This window comes from Chiloscyllium punctatum, chromosome 42 (genome assembly GCF_047496795.1).
Source record: "Chiloscyllium punctatum isolate Juve2018m chromosome 42, sChiPun1.3, whole genome shotgun sequence".
Classification (NCBI taxonomy): Eukaryota; Metazoa; Chordata; class Chondrichthyes; order Orectolobiformes; family Hemiscylliidae; genus Chiloscyllium; species Chiloscyllium punctatum.
This window is the reverse complement of record NC_092780.1, coordinates 64,702,589-64,722,990: the sequence shown is the minus strand read 5'-3', so window position 1 is coordinate 64,722,990 and position 20,402 is coordinate 64,702,589. Positions and strand designations below refer to the sequence as shown.

The 20,402-nt window shown below is 46.1% G+C and overlaps 1 protein-coding gene across 3 annotated transcripts in view; it reads left to right on the top strand.

The window, feature by feature from the left end:
- The first annotated feature begins 5,991 nt into the window (after positions 1 to 5,991).
- cyb561 (cytochrome b561) overlaps positions 5,992 to 20,402 on the top strand; it is a 29,349-nt gene continuing 14,938 nt past the window's right edge. The window contains exon 1 of one of the 3 annotated variants that reach the window (XM_072561037.1): positions 5,992 to 6,335. The gene's annotated coding sequence lies outside the window, so the exon portion shown is untranslated. Of the gene's footprint in view, positions 6,336 to 13,339; positions 13,441 to 20,402 lie in introns of those variants that run through there. The other 2 variants (XM_072561035.1, XM_072561036.1) reach the window with 2 other exon arrangements.

The window sequence follows — 20,402 nt, the reverse complement described above, 5'->3', positions numbered from 1 at the left end:
CAGAGGAAAATCATCTATACCGTGTGTTCAAAAAGACCGGGTACCCAATGAACACAGTCCGCCGATTTGTTAGCAACAAACCCAAACAATGAGACAAAACACGTCCAGAAACCCTAGCCACTCTCCCTGACATCAAAGATATCTCAGAAATGACTGCCAGACTACTCAGACCCCTTGGCATCATGGTAGCACACAAACCCACCAACACACTAAAACAGCAGCTAATGAACTTGAAAGACCTTATACAGACAACAAGCAAAACAAATGTCATCTACAAAATACCTTGCAAGAATTGTAACAAACACTACTTTGGACAAACAAGCAGAAAACTAGCCACCAGGATACATGAACACCAACTAGCCACAAAGAGACATGACCCTCTCTCACTAGTATCCTCACATACAGATGAGGAAGGACACCACTTCGACTGGGACAACACATCCATCCTAGGACAAGCCAAACAAAGAGACGCACGAGAATTCCTAGAAGCATGGCATTCCATACGGAACTCTATCAACAAACACATCAAGTTAGAATCCATCTACCACCCCCTGAGAAAAAGAACAGGAAGTGACATCACCAACCCAAGGAACCCTAAACACATAAACAGAAAGCAGGACAGAACAGCAGTGCTAAACCAGAGGCTCACTGATGCTGTTACCGAACATGATGACAAAACATCTGAAAATAAACCTTCCAGCTCTGTGAGCAAACCTACATCTATGAACCCAAGGTCCAGTTGAGGCCATTCTCACAGATACTGTACTTGGCTATCAGCCTCTGCTCAGCCACTTTAATTTGATGCACATCCTGAAGTCCACCTTAGATTACTCAGCGGTGAGCTACTGAATGCAAAATTACTTAACACAAGGAACAGAAAGGACACCACAACTGATTGGATGACCTGTGTCAACTAGTGGAGTTTTTGTAACATTTAGCCGAGTGAGCTTTGATTAAGCCTAACATCAGAACAGTCCTGAAGAGCAGCCCAAACAGTTTGAAAGAGTTTTCCCAGAGTTGTCTTGGATTAACTTTCAGGATTGGTGAAGTCAGTAGACTCTGAACAGAAATCATGTCTGAGGAGTTCACACTGACAAATCGTACATGGCAGGTGACAGCACGTTACCATGAAGGTGACAGTTTTTCTGCTGTGAATTGAGATCATTCAAAATGTATTGAGGTCCCTCAGAGAAGAACATGGCGTATAGAGAAAAATATTCTGGCCTAGACTCGCCAGCCAGTCATTATTCTGCAGTGTAGATGCTCATGGGCTCAATGCCAGATTTCTTTCTAATACATTGAATTCAAATCTGAACCTGGTTCCCCAAAATATTACCAGAGTCTAGATTAATAGTGATAATGCCACTAAGCCATCAGCTCCCCTACTCGAACCCCATTTAGATGATTAAATACTTTGTCTCATTTCGAAGTAACTTTTCAACTGACCCCATATTTACTTCACACACCTGCCCCAGGCCATTTACATACTCCAGACCTTATCCTTACCCAACATGGTCTGCTCTCGCCTAACATGTCCCCTCCACTTTCTCTGGACCTATAACCCCAGCCCCTGCCGAAAAAGGGCAGCAGGTCAGGCAGCATCCGAGGAGCAGGAGAATCGACGCTTTGGGCATGAGCCCTTCTTCAAGAATCTTCATTCTTGAAGAAGGGCTCAGGCCCGAAGCGTCGATTCTCCTGCTCCTCGGATGCTGCCAGACCTGCTGCGCTTTTCCAGCAACACATTTTCGGCACTATAAGGTTCCCCCCTCAGTCTCCTACGCTCTAAAAAATAGTCAAAGACTGTGGTGCTGGAAAAGCACAACAAACCTGGCACTACATCCTTCCCCCACTCTTCACCCTCCAAGGACCCCATCTCCCCTCCTCTACACTGGACCTGCCTCTGTGCTCCCCATCCCCAGGACCCACAATGCCCCTCCCCCCGATTTGACTTGATTCCTCCAACAGGACCTAATCCCATCTGCCCAATATCTCTTAGCTACCTCAAACTGCCTGAAACAGACACTTATTGGACTGGAGGCCTGAGTCTAGTGGAGTTCCTCAGGGGTCGGTGCTGGGGCCATTGCTGTTTGTTATCAGTATCAATGATCTGTTTGTGAATGTACAAGGCATGATTAGTAAGTTTATTGATGACACTCCAAACACATGAGATCAACACTAACTTCACCAGTTTCCTCATCTCCCCTCCCCTCACCTCCTCCCTGACCCAACCCTCCAATCAGCACTGCCCTCTTGAACTGTCCTACCTATTCATCTTCCTTCCCATCTGTCCGCTTCACCCTCCTCTACAACACTATCACCCCCACCTCCACCTACCTATCGCCTTCCCACTAATCTTACCCCTAACCCCACCCCCACCCTCTTATTTATCTCTCAGCCCCTTCCCCCTACACACACACCGTTTCCCTCCCACTCCACTTTCCTGATAATGGACTTATATCTGAAACATCGATTCTCCTGTTCCTCGGATGCTGCCTGACCTGCTGCCCTTTTTCGGCAGCACATTTTTGGCTCTGATCTCCAGCATCTGCAGTCCTCACTTTCTCCTCGGAGGGAACCTTATAGAGGTGTATAAGATCATGAGAGGGATGGATCAGGTGAATGCACTCAGTCATTTTTCCAGGGTTGGGGAATCGAGGACTAGAGGGGGTCAGTTTCAGGTTCGAGGGGAAAATATAAAAGGGAACCTGAGGAGCAATGTTATTTACCCAGGGGGTGGTAAGCATATGGAATGAGGTGTCAGTGGAAGTGGTTGAGGTGGGTAATTAACAACATTTAAAAGGCGTTTGGATAAATACATGGATAGGGAAGGATTAGAAGGATATGGGCCAAGTGCAGGGAAATGGGGTTAGAGTGGACGGACATTTTGGTCGGCATGGACCAGTGTGGGCAGAAGGGCCTGTCTCCGTGCTATAGGACTCTGTGCCTCTCTATGACTACCTCACATACCGGACCCACATGCCACTTTGCACTCTACCCCCTACCACCCACTTGGCATATTATCCCACCCAGCACTCTACCCCCACACACCCATGTGGCACATTACCCTGTCAGCATCCCCAACCCAAACCCCTACTTTGTGCAGTATTGTTTGACAGGAGCTGTCAAAGTGACTGTCTATGATTCCGGACCGTCACATTTCAAACCCTCAGTGGTTGTGCGTTATGGGGGAGCCATCAGAATGGAAGTATGGCTCCTCACTTTTGTAGGACACCCTGGTCAGAATGCCCTCTCAGAATAGTCTTCCTCCTTCCTCTTGTAAACCAATCTCTGTTGTAAATCCAAATCTAGATCTCCCATACTGTTTGAAATCGTGATAAGCAACAAATGACATGGGAAGGAGGGAATGAGCAGTTCTGAAAAAGGGTCACTCAACCTGAAACATTCACTCTGATTTCTCTCCACAGATGCTGCCAGACCTGCTGAGCTTTTCCAGCAATTTCTGCATTTGTTTGTGACGTGGGAATGACATTGTCTGATGAAGGAATATGATGTAGATGAACAGCCAACAACAACATGTGTACCATTAAATAGCCAGAATAATTTGAACACATATGGAACACACAGGCAGAGAGTTGTGGCACAGTTGATGGCCTCACAGCGCCAGAGACCTGTGTTCAAATCCAGCCTCAGGCAACTGTCTGTGTGGAGTTTGCACATTCTCCCTGTGTCTGTGTGGGTTTCCTCCCACAGTCCAAAGATGTGCAGATCAGGTGAATTGGCCATGCTAAATTGCCCGTAGTCTTAGGTGTAGGGGAATGGGTCTGGGAGGGTTAGTGTGGACTTGTTGGGCTGAAGGGCCTGTTTCCCCACTGTAAGTAATCTTAAAAAAAAGAGTAATGAGTATAGTGAACTGCTAATGCATGAGAACACTTGCGTGTCTGTTGGGTAAGTTATGCAACTTAAGATGTCCACAACAAAGCATGCATTTTATTTTTTTCACAGGCTGATGTTTGGACTGAATTGCAATCATGTACATGTGTCCTTCCTGGTCTGCTGTAGTGATGAGACCTCAGATATGAGGCACACACTGCAGGGAGCCATCTTATAGTCACTTTGATAAATAACCCAGAACCGATTACCTGCTGAGCTCAGAACTGACCTCCCTCTTTCAATACAGAGACAAAGGTTTCAGCAAATTCAGACAAATCTTCAAGTTTTATCTTTTCTGTTTTAACAAATTAATTTCCCTCAGGCCCTGTCTCAGCTACCTCTCAAATCACTAGTGGTCTCGTTACTCTATTTAATTTTGTAGGTTTTCCAATAATCCCCTTAATATTTACAGGCTCTGTGTTGGCCCCTTTATACTTTTGCGATTTGCATTCTGGACTCTTTTTTTAATTTGGTCAGATTCATTTCTATTCTTTTTGAACTTTGTGGATACTAACTGGGCCCTTGACTTTGTATTGTATTACTTAAGCCATTTCTACCCTTATGGTCACCCATAGGAATCCTGAACCTTTCCTAACTCTCCGGATTATTCTGGACTTCTGGCTGGTTTTACCACCAATCAGCCAAGTTCACCCCCAAATAAAGGTTCCCTTGTAGAGAGAGGTGTGGGTGTCTCAACCACCATTACCAGCCCAGAAATGAGCTCTCTGCTGAAGTAAATGTTTGTTGGTGGTACTTCTATATCATCTCCTGTGAGTGCCCTGTTTAACACATGGGAATGCATCCTGTTTGGGGGCGGCACTGCTGCCTCACAGCACCGGGGATCTGGGTTTGATTCCAGCCTTGGGTGACTGTCTGCATGGGTTTCCTCCAGCTGCTCCAGTTTCCTCCTACAGTCCTAAGGTGTACAGTTTGGTGTGCTTGGTCATGGGAGATGTTATAGGATGGCTGGGTGGGTCTGGATAGGATACTCCTCAGAGGGTCTGTGTAGCCTCGATGGGCCTAATGGCCTGTTTCCACACTGTAATGATTCTATGTTCTGATGTTGGAGATCTTTCATATTTTCCTTAATGTAGATGTGGAGATGCCGGTGTTGAACTGGGATGGACAAAGTTAAAAATCACACAACACCAGGTTATATAGTCCAACAGGTTTAGTTGGAAGCACTAGCTTTCGGAGCGCTGCTCCTTCATCAAGTAGCTAGTTGGGGCTAGTTGGGACTGAAGAAGGGCTTATGCCCGGAATGTCGATTCTCCTGCTCCTGGGATGCTGCCTGACCTGCTGCGCTTTTCCAGCAACACATTTTTCAGCTCTGATCTCCAGCATCTCAGTCCTCACTTTCTCCTAGCAGGAACATAGGACACAGAAATTATATTTAAAGATCAAAGTGTTATACATCAGTTTGATCTTTTGCTATACATTCTGTGTTTTATGATCCTGCCCCACTAGCTACCTGATGAAGGAGCAGTGCTCTAAAAGCTAGTGTGCTTCCAATTCAACCTGTTGGACTAGAACCTGGTGCAGTGTGATTTTTAACTTGGTCCACCCCAGTCCAACACTGACACTTCCACATCATATCAAGAAATGTTATATCCCTCTTCACGGATGTTGTCTGACCTGCTGAGTATTTTTGAGATTTTCAGCCCTCTGTTTTCCTTCGGTGTGGATCTGAAGGCAGTGTTAATGTGCGTGATGTGGAGATGCCAGTGTTGGACTGGGGTGTACAAAGTTAAAAATCACACAACACCAGGTTATAGTCCAATAGGTTTAATTGGAAGCTCTAGCTTTCGGAGCGTCGTTCCTTCATCAGGTGGTTGTCCACTATCTGATGAAGGAGCATCGCTCCGAAAGCTAGTGCTTCCAATTAAACCTATTGGACTATAACCTGGTGTTGTGTGATTTTTAACTTAATGTGCGTGGTGTGCTATTACATTAGTTAAACACAAACAATGGTAAAGAGACCGACTTGTTTCAATAAAGATTAAAAATTCAACTCTGAGAAGGTATGACTCAGAGCTCCTCAATGAAATCAGCAGATGCAGAAACAGCATTAGTCAGCCCACTGCATCACCATGGCAACTGGCTAGGCCCTGAGGCAGTATCTTGTGAGCTGGTATGCTTCCTTGTTCAGTACAGGTCAGACAGCACTGCCTTACATAAAGAGGTTTGACAGCACAGTGTCTTCCTGCCTCACAACAAGGGAACACGCACAGGAGCAACCTCTTTGACTCAGAACAGGATGGCAGAGATTTGATCTCAAGTTACTGAATTTACTGGACAAATAATTCCCTCAGCTTGTTCTTCATAGGGGCAACGAGCCAGCAGGTGTTCTCCATCCATCCCCCTTAGTGACGTTGAAGTTTGCCACTCTGTGACAGGGGACCAGTGGGACAGCAGGAGGTGAAACCTGAGCTTTGAATCACCAGGTAAGCACTTAAGAGTTGAATTCCATGCTGTCAAAGTGTTGCAGTCAAAGCCTATAGCTTCAGCACAGACAGCGAGGAACATGAGTGTTTTGTGGGACTTTTCAGAGGATTAAAATCTAATGTAAGGGCATCAGGTAGAGTTTGTCGATATATAGGGACAGAACAGTCACCTTCAAACTGTGAATTGTGCAGCAAACAACAGGTTCTGGTGTCTGCACTTTGTTCTGTTATTGTTAGCTCTGTTTACTTTCGTTCCTGAATGTAAAACATTTAAGGAGTGTGTATTGACCTGGAGGTTCAAAGGTCGCCTCCACACAGCCTACCCTCTGCAGTTTACACAAAACAAGATTATCAGGTGCTCCCAGAGAAATGAGCTACATGTCAGTGCAGTCTCCAATGGGTTAGGTCAAGGTCCTGAGATATTGCTCTGTCTGGGTCTCCCTGATAAGCTCAGAGTGCTGTAGAGTTTACTCTCTCAGTGAACATTCGTCCAATTACTGAGTTCAGACAGCACTCCTGGCCTGACAAGCACAAAGGAAAATAACTTCTGGAAACTTGAAACATTTCCAAATGTCTTTGAAACTTACAGCAAGGAAGGAGACTCCTCAGGTAAAAACAATGACTGCAGATGCTGGAAACCAGATTCTGGATTAGTGGTGCTGGAAGAGCACAGCAGTTCAGGCAGCATCCAAGAGACTACTCAGCCCATCATTCCGGGTCTTGCATCCCACTCTTTTCCATGATTTGGAGATGCCGGTGTTGGACTGGGGTGTACAAAGTTAAAAATCACACAACACCAGGTTATAGTCCAACAGGTTTAATTGGAAGCACACTAGCTTTCGGACCGTTGCTTCTTCCTACCACCTGATGAAGCTAGTGTGCTTCCAATTAAACCTGTTGGACTATAACCCGTTGTTGTGTGATTTTTACCTTTGTACGCTCTTTTCCTGTAGTCCTGCAATTACTTTTCCTCTAGCATTGATTCAATTAGCTCACAGAATTGGTCATAGAATCCCTACAGTGTAGAAACAGGCCATCCAGCTCACCAAGTCCGCACTCAACCCTCCAAAGAGCACCCCACCCAGACCCACTCCCTAACCTATCCCAGTAACCCTGCATTTCTCATGGTTAATCCACCCTAACCTGCACATCTTTGGACTGTGGGAGAAAACCAGAGCACCCAGAGGAAACCCATGCAGACAGGGGAGAATGTGCAAACTCCACACAGACAGTTGCCAGAGGGGCTGAATGGCCTTTTCCACTCATTAGTTCTTATGTTTTTACCACGAGTACCAATTCTCTTACTGCTCAGTCTGCTTCCACTATTTTGTCAGACTGTGTATTCTCTATATTTTTAATCACCCTCATACGATGTGTTATGACACATCACCAGGACTCAAACCCCAGCCTTCTGTCTCAGAGATAGGATCACTACCACGACAAGGAGAAAGTGAGGACTGCAGATGCTGAAGATCAGAGCTGAAAATGTGTTGCTGGAAAAGCGCAGCAGGTCAGGCAGCATCCAAGGAGCAGGAGAATCGACGTTCTGGCATAAGCCCTTCTTCAGGGTTTATACCCGAAACGTCGATTCTCCTGCTCCTTGGATGCTGCCTGACCTGCTGCGCTTTTCCAGCAACACATTTTCAGCTCATTGCCACAACAACCCTTACCAAATTTTTGGTCATTAGAACTCACTGTGTAAAACACGTTTCTTCACCTCCACCTCATAGGTCTTTTACTAATGATACACTTTTAAGAATAGTCTTTCGGACATAAGCTTCATACCAATAGCATGATTTGACAACCTGTCCCTGGGTGTGAATGAGCTCCATCTGCCTCGCTCTGCATTGACACCGTCTAATACTGCAAAATCATTTGTGAACTTGTTTCCAACCTTCTCAGTGTGGTCGATTAAACAGAGACCTGGGAAATACAGGGGAGGTAGGGGGACAGGTTCATAGCTGTGTCTCTCCAGGAATACATGAGGGAAAGTCGGATCATTCCAGAGAAACAGGGATCTCTGCTTCACGTAAGCAGTGTGGGAAACCATACAGACCAAACTGGAGTTAATCATTACAGAGACTGTACAGACCACGCAGACCAAACTGGAGTTCATTGTTCCAGAAAGTGTACCCATTATTATGGCGATAGCTATCGTATTCCACATCTAAAAGCCCCAAAGCTTCTTTTGACAGCTCCTTACAGACATGTGTAAGGTGGCAGGTGGATAGAGGGGAGAGGGACAGAGGGTGAGGGGTTATATTGGTGGGTGGTTGCTTCAGGAGGGAAGTAGCTGGATGTGAGCTACAGACGAAGCTGGGTGAGGCGGTGGAGACTTCAGGAGAAGGGGAGGGTGATGGTAGGTGGGGGTGAGTGTGCTAGGAGGGTGAGTAAGCAGGTGACAGGTGTGACAGAGAGTGGCAGGTAGATGAGAAGGATCCAGTGAAAAGTTAGCAAATTTGAGGGCTGAGTAGGTCAGGTTCGGGGCTTGTCTGGTTGCCTGGGGTGGAGATGATTGTGACTTCGGTGTTTGGGGACAGGAAGCCCATGAGGTTTGGGGATGGATTAGTTGTGTATTGATGGGGAGGGGGGACATGTTGAAGTTATGTGGATAATGGCGCACGGTCAGGTGACGTGGTGAGATGTTGTTTAGTTAATGGTACCATGTTTGGATTTAATCCATTTATGTTTGCTGGATCACCAACGAGGTCAGTGAGAACCCTCTAGGCTCCAACTTGAGCTCACAGTTAGTGCCAGTGTCGGAGTGTTCCAGACACTGCGTAAAAGTCCAGTCAAGGTTTTGACTTCTTGGAAAATTCCCGTAGGCCTGAGCAGAGCAGTATGAGGGCCAGCTTCCTGCTTGCGGTGTGCAATTGGCCTTTCGATCTGACAGCAGACAATTACAATCCGGAAGGTTCTGACAGCAGTCAGCATGTCTTTAACTGCCCGACAAACACACCCAGGGCCAGGGCATGCAATTAATGAGGTAAAGAAAATCACTTGGTTCCTGCCAAATGGAGGGACTGAACACTTTAACTGAAGTGTTTGCCCTACCTGACCACAATTCCACAATTGTATTGTTGAGTAAAGAACTTCCCCTGAATTCCACTTTGGAATGACTGTCTGTGGTTTATAGCTCCCCACATTTTGGTTTGTTCCACAGGCAGGATATTCCCAATCAGTTTACATCTCAGCTCAACATCATCTTGGGAAACCTGTGGCCAACTTGCTGCAATGCCTCTCTGTCAGGGTTGCTAACCGCAGTTGAGAAGATTCCAGGAGATTTGTCCATTTGATGTTTGGATTCATTTGCCAGTCATATTTCTACCCAAATTTAATGATCGTGGGGAGTGCATGAATTAGTGGTTATTTACATAACACATTAGAACAACACTGTGCTGTTTTCGCCTGCTGTTTTCGCCTGCTGTGGAGGTTTGCTGCTTTTACAAAGTGTAAACCGAGCTGCCAATTCTGTATTCCTGTCCGAAGCCCCCAGCTGAGACACATTGATGGAGCTCCATTGCTTGGAGAAGGTAGTTTCTTGGATCTCACCAGGATGTCCTGTTGGAGTTTAAACCAGTGAGAAACATTCAAGGAAATTAATCACTCACCCCCACCATGGGAGCTCAGTGTAATCACTCACCCCCACCATGGGAGCTCAGTGTAATCACTCACCCCCACCATGGGAGCTCAGTGTAATCACTCACCCCCACCATGGGAGCTCAGTGTAATCACTCACCCCCACCATGGGAGCTCAGTGTAATCACCGATGCAACAGACCATTAGAAAGTAAAGAAATCCCTGGGTATTAAATATTCTCCCTTACACTTCCTCCCGTAATGGACAAAATGCAATTTCCTAAAGAGAAGATGTTGGGGTGTGGATACAGTCACAGAGATGGACAGGGAGAAGATGGTGGCACTTACCCTGGGGGAGTGGAGAAGGTCATTGATCTTTTTATTGCAATACTGGGCCATCCTGGGCGGCACAGTGGTTAGCACTGCTGCCTCCCAGCGCCAGAGACCCGGGTTCAGTTCCCGCCTCAGGCAACTGACTGTGTGGAGTTTGTCCATTCTCCCCGTGTCTGCGTGGGTTTCCTCTGGGTGCTCCTGTTTCCTCCCACAGTGTTGGGTGTAGGGGAATGGGTCTGGGTGGGTGGCGGGTCGGTGTGGAATTGTTGGGCCGAAGGGCCTGTTTCCACACTGTCAGTAATCTAATCCTCCAAGATGGCGCCCACGCTGATGTCACAGCCTCCACTGCGTCTCCTGGGAATAGGAGCGTTGGCAGTGCATCAGCACAGCAAAGGCCTCCAGGTCCCTGTCACAGAGCACAGGAGCCCAGAGGAAACAGCAGCAACAGTGCCAGGCAGCACCAGACGGGCAGTAGTTCTCTGGCTGCACAGCAGTCTTTAAACAATGGGCGAAAGGGGGGACTGGAGATACTGGAGATCAGAGTTGAGACTGTGGTGCTGGAAAAGCACAGCAGGTCAGGCAGCATCCTGATGAAGGGCTTCTGTCTGAAAGATCGATTCTCCTACTCCTGGGATGCTGCCTGACCTGCTTGTGCTTTTGCAGCGCCACACTCTCAACTTCAAACAACAGGGTTATGAGCAAGGGATGCTCATGCATTCTGGGATATATACAAGTCATTCTGGGAAAGACACATGACTGGGTGGGGTTGGAATTGGATGTGACAGCTGTCATAGGATGGGTTCATAGAATCATGCAGCACAGAAACAGATTCTTCAGTTAAACTCATCCATACTGATCATGTTTCCCAAACTGAAGTAGTCCCATTTGCTCGCACTTGGCCCATATCCCTGAGGATCCAATGGATTTCTCAGTAATCCTCCTGGAGTTAGTGACATTGTGTCTCACCAAATCTCATTCAAACTTCACAAAGGTCACGTTTGCTCATTTGTGATGACCTGGACTTCAATGTGCCTCTGCTCCAGTTCTGCTGGTTTCGCCTTTTCTTTTCCCGGGCTTTTGCTCTTTGTATTCTTAGTAACTGTAACCCAGTACTTACTTACAGCGGAGCTCCAGCTTAAAGAGACAAATCTGGTCAGATGTCATGTGTAAACTTGCTAGGCCTCATGCCGGAACTCAGACTTAGCCAAAATACATAAGATTCAGCCCATGGTTTCTTGACCAGATCATCTCACAGACTCTTGCTTCTCTTGATCTATCGATCTTAAATAAGTTACTTCACGGTTTTGCAAAGGGTAGGCCATGCTTCACAAACCTTATTGAGTTCTTTCAGAAGATGACCACATTGGTGGATGAGGGTAAAGCGGTTGATGTGCTGTATATGGATTTCAGTAAGGCGTTTGATAAGGTTCCCCACGGTGGGCTATTGCACTAAATACAGAGGAATGGGATTGAGGGTGACTTCGTGGCTTGAATCAGAAATTGGCTAGCTGAAAGAAGAGAGAGGGTGATGGTTGATGGGAAATGTTCATCCTGGAGTTCAGTTATTAGTGGGGTACCACAAGGATCTGTTTTGGGGACATTGCTGTTTGTCATTTTATAAAAGACCTGGTTGAGGGCATAGAAGGATGAGTTAGTAAATTTGCGAATGACACTAAGGTAGGCAGAGTTGTGGGCAGTGCTGAAGGATGTTGCAGGTTACAGAGGGATAAAGATAAGCTGCAGAGCTGGGCTGAGAGGTGGCAACTGGAGTTTAATGAGGAAAAGTGAGGTGATTCACTTTGGAAGGAATAAACAGTACTGGGCTAATGGTAAGATTCTTGGTAGTGTAAATCAGCAGAGAGATCTCGGTGTCCACGTACATAGATCCCTGAAAGTTGCCACCCAGGCTAATAGGGTTGTTAAGAAGGCAGATGGTATGTTCACTTTTATTGGTAGAGGGACTGAGTTTCGGAGCCACGAGCCATTCAGGCAAAAACAGCACTGTGTTGTTCGGAGCCATGTTGCAGCTGTACAAAACTCTGGTGCGGCTGCACTTGGAGTATTGTGTACAGTTCTGGTCACCGCATTACAGGAAGGATATAGAAGCTTTGGAAAAGGTTCAGGGGAGATTTGCTAAGATGTTGCCTGGTCTGGAGGGAAGGTCTTATGAGGAAAGGCTGAGGGACATGAGGCTGTTTTCGTTAGAGGTTTTCAAAGGTTGAGAGGTGACTTAATAGAGACATATAAGATAATCAGAGAGTTAGATAGGGTGGACAGGGAGAGCCTTTTTCCTCAGATGGTGATGGCTAGCATGAGGGGACATAGCTTTAAACTGAGGGGTGATAGATATAGGACAGATGTCAGGGGTAGTTTCTTTACTCAGAGAATGGTAATGGCATAGAACGCACTGCCTGCAACAGTAGTAGACTTGCCAACTTTAAGGGCATTTAAATGGTCATTGGATAAACATATGGATGAAAATGGAATAGTGCAGGTTAGATGGGCATCAGATTGGTTCCACAGTTTGGCACAACATTGAGGGCCGAAGGGCCTGTACTGCACTGTAATGCTCTCTGTTCTGTGTATGTTCTATGATCATTTAGCACCCATACCCACATTCAGTGAGCAGGCATTCTGCACCTAATGCTGGGAGTTTGTTGAGTGAGGAGGTTAGAAGGGGATGGAAATGCTCCTTTGTTCCATGAGAATTAGTTCTTGCTGGGCAGTGCATGCAGAAACTAGCTGCTCGGTGAGCGTGTGGTAAGTGAGCAAGGCCTATTCTAGTAGGAAGTTTCATAATAGTTCAGGAGGTTACTAGTACGGGTAAGGTTAGTAAAATGGAGAAAAAGGAAAAATATAGGTAAGTCAACCAAATAATTAAATAGCTCATGAAAACAGATGAAGGATGCAGGTGCAATTGCACATTGTGGGAGTTTCGTGATGCCAGTGTGACCCAGGGTGAACATGTTTGCAGTAAGTGTTTGCAAAATATGCAGCTTTGACTCAAAGCTGGAGGCTGAAGCACAAACACTGAGGAAAATCACGGAGGGCGGAATTAGCCAAAGAAAGAAGGCAGTCCCTCTCCTGAGCTGAGGGATTTGGTCACTGGTCAGGAAAATGTAACTATGACAGCAAGTGAGATGGGTAAAGGAAACCAAGGAAAAAAACTGCAGGACTCTTCGACTGTACAACAGGTTTGAGGTTCTTGTAGGGTGTTTAAATAGAGTGGGGGCTGTGTGTCTAAATAGAGTGGGGGCTGTGTGTTTAAATAGAGTAGGGGCTGTGTGTTTAAATAGAGTGGGGGCTGTGTGTTTAAATAGAGTAGGGGCTGTGTGTTTAAATAGAGTGGGGGCTGTGTGTTTAAATAGTGTGAGGGCTGTGTGTTTAAATCGAGTGTCGGCTGTGCGTTTAAACAGAGTGAGGGCTGTGTGTTTAAATAGAGTGTGGGCTGTGTGTGTGAATAGAGAGTGAGGGCTGTGTGTTTAAATAGTGTGAGGGATGTGTGTTTAAATAGAGTGAGGGCTGTGTGTGTGAATAGAGAGTGGGCTGTGTGTTTAAATAGAGTGGGGGCTGTGTGTTTAGATAGAATGTGGGCTGTGTGTGTGAATAGAGAGTGGGCTGTGTGTTTAAATAGAGTGGGGGCTGTGTGTGTGAATAGAGTGTGGGCTGTGTGTTTAAATAGAGTGAAGGCTGTGTGTTTAAACAGAGTGAGGGCTGTGTGTTTGAATAGAGTGAGGGCTGTGTGTTTGAATAGAGTGGGGGCTGTGTGTGTGAATAGAGAGTGGGCTGTGTGTTTGAATAGAGTGAGGGCTGTGTGTTTGAATAGAGTGGGGGCTGTGTGTGTGAATAGAGAGTGGGCTGTGTGTTTAAATAGAGTGGGGGCTGTGTGTGTGAATAGAGTGTGGGCTGTGTGTTTAAATAGAGTGGGGGCTGTGTGTTTAAACAGAGTGACGGCTGTGTGTTTGAATAGAGTGAGGGCTGTGTGTTCGAATAGAGTGTGGGCCGTGTGTGTGTATAGATGGTGGGCTGTGTGTGTGTATAGAGTGGGGGCTGTGTGTGTGAATAGAGTGTGGGCTGTGTGTTTAAATAGAGTGGGGGCTGTGTGTTTAAACAGAGTGAGGGCTGTGTGTTTAAATAGAGTGAGGGCTGTGTGTGTGAATAGAGTGGGGGCTGTGTGTTTGAATAGAGTGAGGGCTGTGTGTTTGAATAGAGTGAGGGCTGTGTGTTTGAATAGAGTGGGGGTTGTGTGTGTGTATAGAGTGAGGGCTGTGTGTTTGAATAGAGTGGGGGTTGTGTGTGTGTATAGAGTGAGGGCTGTGTGTTTGAATAGAGTGAGGGCTGTGTGTTTGAATAGAGTGGGGGTTGTGTGTGTGTATAGAGTGAGGGCTGTGTGTTTGAATAGAGTGAGGACTGTGTGTGTGAATAGAGTGAGGGCTGTGTGTTTGAATAGAGTGAGGGCTGTGTGTGTGAATAGAGTGAGGGCTGTGTGTTTGAGTAGAGTGGGGGCTGTGTGTTTGAATAGAGTGAGGACTGTGTGTTTGAATAGAGTGAGGGCTGTGTGTTTGAATAGAGTGAGGACTGTGTGTTTGAATAGAGTGAGGGCTGTGTGTTTGAATAGAGTGAGGGCTGTGTGTTTGAATAGAGTGAGGGCTGTGTGTGTGAATAGAGTGAGGGCTGTGTGTTTGAGTAGAGTGGGGGCTGTGTGTTTGAGTAGAATAAGGGCTGTGTGTGTGAATAGAGTGGGGCTCTGTGTGAATAGAGTGGGGCTCTGTGTGAATATTGTGAGGGCTGTGTGTGTGAATAGAGTGAGGGCTGTGTGTGTGAATAGAGTGAGGGCTGTGTTTGTGAATGGACTGTGGGCTATGTGTGTGAATGGACTGTGGGCTATGTGTGTGAATAGAGTGGGGGCTGCATGTTTAAATAGAGCGAGGGTGTGTTTTTGAACAGAGTGAGGGCTGTGTGTTTGAATAGAGTGAGGGCTGTGTGTGTGAATAGAATGGGGGCTGTGTGTTTGAACAGAGTGGGGGCTGTGTGTGTGCATAGAGTGGGGGCTGTGTGTGTGCGTGGACTGTGGGCTGTATGTGTGTGAATAGAGTGGGGGCTGCATGTTTAAATAGAGCGAGGGTGTGTTTTTGAATAGTGTGGGGGCTGTGTGTGTGATGAGTGAAGTGGCCATAGCACCATGGTCCAGGAAGGCATTCAAATTGGAAGGTACAAAGAAAATGTTTTGTTGGATGGAGAATGGGGTCACTTTTACTCAGTTGGCTGAATGGTTGGTTGGCAAAGTGGTGTGATGCAAACAGCAAGGTTAAGAGGGCACGGTGAGTAAGAGGGTCAGCACTGCTGCCTAACAGCACCAGTGACCCAGGTTTGATTCTCCCCTCAGGCGACTGTCTGTATGGAGCTTGCACACTCTCCCTGTGTCTGTGTGGGTTTCCTACACATGTTCGGGTTTCCTGCCATAGTCAGGTTAGCTGGGTTGGCCGTGCTAAATTGCCCATTGTGTCCAGAGTGGATTAGTAATCAGAAATGCAGGTTTACACGGATAGGGTAGGGATGCGGGTGTGGGTCAGTGTGGACTGGATGGGCCAAATGGCCTGTTTCCACATCGTAAGGATTCTATGATTGACACGATTGGTTTGAAACAGAGTGCAGACAGCTGTGTCTTTTCCCCCATGGCAGGGGTCAGACACCTGCTCACACCTGGAGAGGAGCTTACAGTGGCAGGGAATGGATCCAGTTATCATGGTCCACATAGGTGCCAACTACATCAGCAGGACAAAAAAGGAGATTTGGCACAGTCAAATGTGGGGGACAGTCAAATGTCAAATTTAATAATCTCTGAATTATTACTAAGCCAGTGCAATTTAGCAGAGGGCAAACAAGGTTAGAGAAGGGAATACATGGGTCAGAGATTAGTGGAGCACTGTCACCAGGACTGGGGAAAGTGGGATTGGTTCCCATTCGGATAATCTGCACCTGAACCATTCCAGGTGTAACATAACTGAGGAAATATAAACTGGGGAAATGTGAAAGATTTTAAACTAAATAGTGGGAGCCCGGCAAGTTGTGGTAAATCAAAGAGAGACAAGTCAAGAAAGGAAGATATTTATATGGGAAATGATGATCAGGATGATGCAGATTTTATTGCAACTGAACAGAAACGATTAGAGATTACAAAAATAGTAAAATCATTCGACATGAAGTAGATAAACTCATTGCAATTAATAAAAATAAGTGTAATCTAATAAGGATGGCATCAGGCGCAAGGACTGAAGGATGACACCGACTGAGACCTAAATATTGGGGAGTGCACGGCATTTTGAAATGATAGATGGGAATGAATGATGGTATTAGCACAATAGAGAAGGATGATTAAGCTCAGAAAAACCAAAATGTGGAAGTGGCTTTAAAGGCAAGATGTCATTGTGAGAGTGATGTACAGGCCCATTAACAGTAACCACATGGGAGAGTGTTTTCACTGAGACCAGTGTCTTGACAAATTACTTAATTAGGGTAAACAGTTGAGGTGGGGGTGGGGGTGGGGGTGGGTGCAGGTGCGGGGGTGGGGGCGGGTGTGGGGGTGGGTGCGGGGTACAGGGGAGAGTTCACATCAGATGTAATTTGGAAGATTAAAGAGAAGGATAGCGATTTGGATCCTGAAACCAGAGTATATGAGGAAACGCTGGAGTGTACAAAAATAACACCATGCCAACAGATAATGTCAAAGTTGACAAAAAACGGTTAAAAAAACAGAATTAAAAGCTGTGGAAACAGGCCATTTGGCCCAACAAGTCCACACCAACCCTCCGATGAGCAACCCACCCAGACCCACTTCTCTACACTTACCCCTGACTAATGCATCTAACACTATGGACAATTTTGCATGGCCAAGTAACCTGATCTGCACATCTTTGGACAGTGGGAGGAAACCGGTGCAAACCCATGCAGCTGCAGGGAGAATGTGCAAACTCCACACAGACAGTCACCCGAGGCTGGAATCGAACCCGGGTCTCCGGTGCTGTGAAGCAGCAGTGCTAACTACTGGGAGACTATGCCACCCTTTATATCTGAATTCTCTCAACATTTGCAACATAATGAATGAATCAATATCACAAATAGGCAAAAAGTGTATGATGTATTAGCAGTTCCAAAAACTGCACAAGGTTGAGATCTAAATATTCAAGAGTTATTTGACATTTAGAAAATCATAATATAATCAGACAGAGTCAATATGGTTTTGTGATTGGGAACTTGTATGAAAAATGATTAGAGTTTTTTTAGGATGTAACAAAAAGGTGGGTAAAGGGGAACTGGTAGATGTGAAACATAAACAGAAATTGCTGGAAAAGCTCAGCAGGTCTGGCAGCATCTGTGGAGAGAAATCAGAGTTACAAAGATTTAAATCACATGGGATTTGGGGTGGGTTGGTTCAATGGATACAAGGTAAAAACAATTACTGCAGATGCTGGAAACCAGATTCTGGATTAGTGGTGCTGGAAGAGCACAGCAGTTCAGGCAGCATCCAAGGAGCAGTAAAATCGATGTTTTGGGCAAAAGCCCTTCGTCAGGAATACAGGCAGAGAGCCTGAAGGGTGGAGAGATAAGCTGGAGGAGGGTGGGGGTGGGGAGAAAGTAGCATCGAGTACAATAGGTGAGTGGGGGTGGGGATGAAGGTGATAGGTCGGTGGTGGTGGTGGGGGGAGGGTGGAGTGGATAGGTGGAGAAGAAGATAGGCAGGTAGGACAAGTCATGGGGACAAAACTGGCTTGGTCATAGCAGACAGAGGGTAATGGTGGAAGGATATTTTTCAGAATGAAGATCAGTAACTCGTGGTGTTCCACAGGGATCAGTCTTAGGTCCTCTGTTGTCTGTTGCATATATAAATGACCTGGTGGAAAATGTGGGTGGTCTGGTTAGTAAATTTGCAGATGACACAAAGCTTTCAGGTGATTCTGAAAGGATTTCGATAGAGTGGCGACGTGGGCACAGAAATGACAAATGGAGTTCAATCCAGACAAATGTGAGGTAATGCATTTTGGAGGATCAAATTTACTATGATTGAACTGTAAATGGCAGAACCCTTAGGAACATTACCATTAAAAACGGATCTGTGTGTGCAGGTCCACGGTTCCCTACAAATGGCAATACAGGTGACCAAGGTAATGAAGCACGCAGATGGCATGCTCACCTTCATTGGCCAGGGCATGGGGTACAAGAGTCAACAAACCATTTTGCAGCTCGGTAAAACTTTTGTTAGGCTGCATCTGGAGTATTGGGTGCAGGTTTGGTCGCCACACTACCAGAAGGATGTGGAAGCTTTGGAGAGAGTGCAGAGAAGGTTCACCACGATGTTGCCTGGTCTCGAGGGCATTAGCTATGAGGAAAGGTTAAAAAGATGAGGATTGTTTTCACATTGGAAAGATGGCGGCTGAGAGGAGACCTGATAGAGGTCTCCACAATGAAGAGAAACATAAACAGGGTGGATAGTCCGAGGCTTCTTCCCAGGATTGAAGTTTCAATTACAGGGTTAACGGTAGGGTTCTTAGTAAGGTGGAGGAGCAGAGGGATCTTGGGGTCTATGTTCATAGATCTTTCAAAGTTGCCACTCAGGTGGATAGAGCTTGTAAGAAGGCCTATGGTGTATTAGCGTTCATTAGCAGAGGGATTGAATTCAAGAGTCGTGAGGTGATGTTGCAGCTGTACAGGACCTTGGTAAGGCCACATTTGGAGTACTGTGTGCAGTTCTGGTTGCCTCACTTTAGGAAAGATGTGGAAGCTTTGGAGAGGGTACAGAGGAGATTTACTAGGATGTTGCCTGGAATGGAGAATAGGTCGTATGAGGATAGGTTGAGAGTGCTAGGCCTTTTCTCATTGGAACGGCGAAGGATGAGGGGTGACTTGATAGAGGTTTATAAGATGATCAGGGGAATAGATAGAGTAGACAGTCAGAGACTTTTCCCCAGGTACAACAGAGTGTTACAAGGGGACATAAATTTAAGGTGAAGGGTGGAAGGTATAGGGGGGATGTCAGGGGTAGGTTCTTTACCCAGAGAGTGGTGGGGGCATGGAATGCGCTGCCTGTGGGAGTGGCAGAGTCAGAATCATTGGTGACCTTTAAGCGGTACATGGATAGGTACATGGATAGGTGCTTAAGCTAGGACAAATGTTCGGCACAACATCGTGGGCCGAAGGGCCTGTTCTGTGCTGTATTGTTCTATGTTCTATTACAAGGGGTCACAGGTTCAAGGGGAGAGGGGTCCGGTTAAGGGAGATGTGTGAGGGAGTGGTAGGAGCCTGGAACACAGTGCCAGAAGAGGTGGTGGAAGCCGGCACAATCACAACGTTTCAGAGGCATCTGGATGGTTACAGGAATAGGGAGGGAATAGAGGGATAGGTTACAAATAAGGGCCGAAGGTTTGTTTTTGATTGGGTTAGGGCACAATGATCGGCACAGTCTTGGAGGGCCTGTGTTGTAGTTCCCTTTTGTTCTTTTGTATTTAATGTTTCGGGTCAAGTGACCCCAGTAGATGTTGTTTATTTCAATTTCCAAACGTAATTTGATAAGATGCCTTATGAAAAGGTAACTAGGCAAAGAAGGTGAATGGTGTGAGGGTGATATAATTAACATTACTGGAGAATGATTAACTAACAGGAAAGGTAGTTGGGACTGATGTGACACTCTCAGATTGACAAACTACACAGAAGTCAGTGCTGAGACCTTAACTGTTTAAAATCCACAACAATGTTTTGTGTGAAGGGAGCAGTGACATTGTAGCCAGACACACTGACAATGTGAAGTTAAGTAGAAAACCAAGTTGTGGGGAGGATACAAAGGAAATTATATTGGTGATGTGTGTGGGCATACATTTGGTACACGGAATTACGCCGATAGAAAATAATGCAAGAATATTTGGCAGGAAGGACAGGAAAACAGTATTATGTAAGCAGAAAGAGCAGAATGTTGTGGTTCATAAATCACACAATGTCATCACACAAATACAGCAAGAAACCAAGAAGGCAAATCGAATGCGGATTTTTCTTGCAAAAGGTATGGAGTTAAAAGTAGAATATTGGTGAGGTCACATATGGAATACCGTGATTAGACTTAATCTCCTTACTTAGGAAGGGATAGGATTGCATTGAAAGCAGTTCA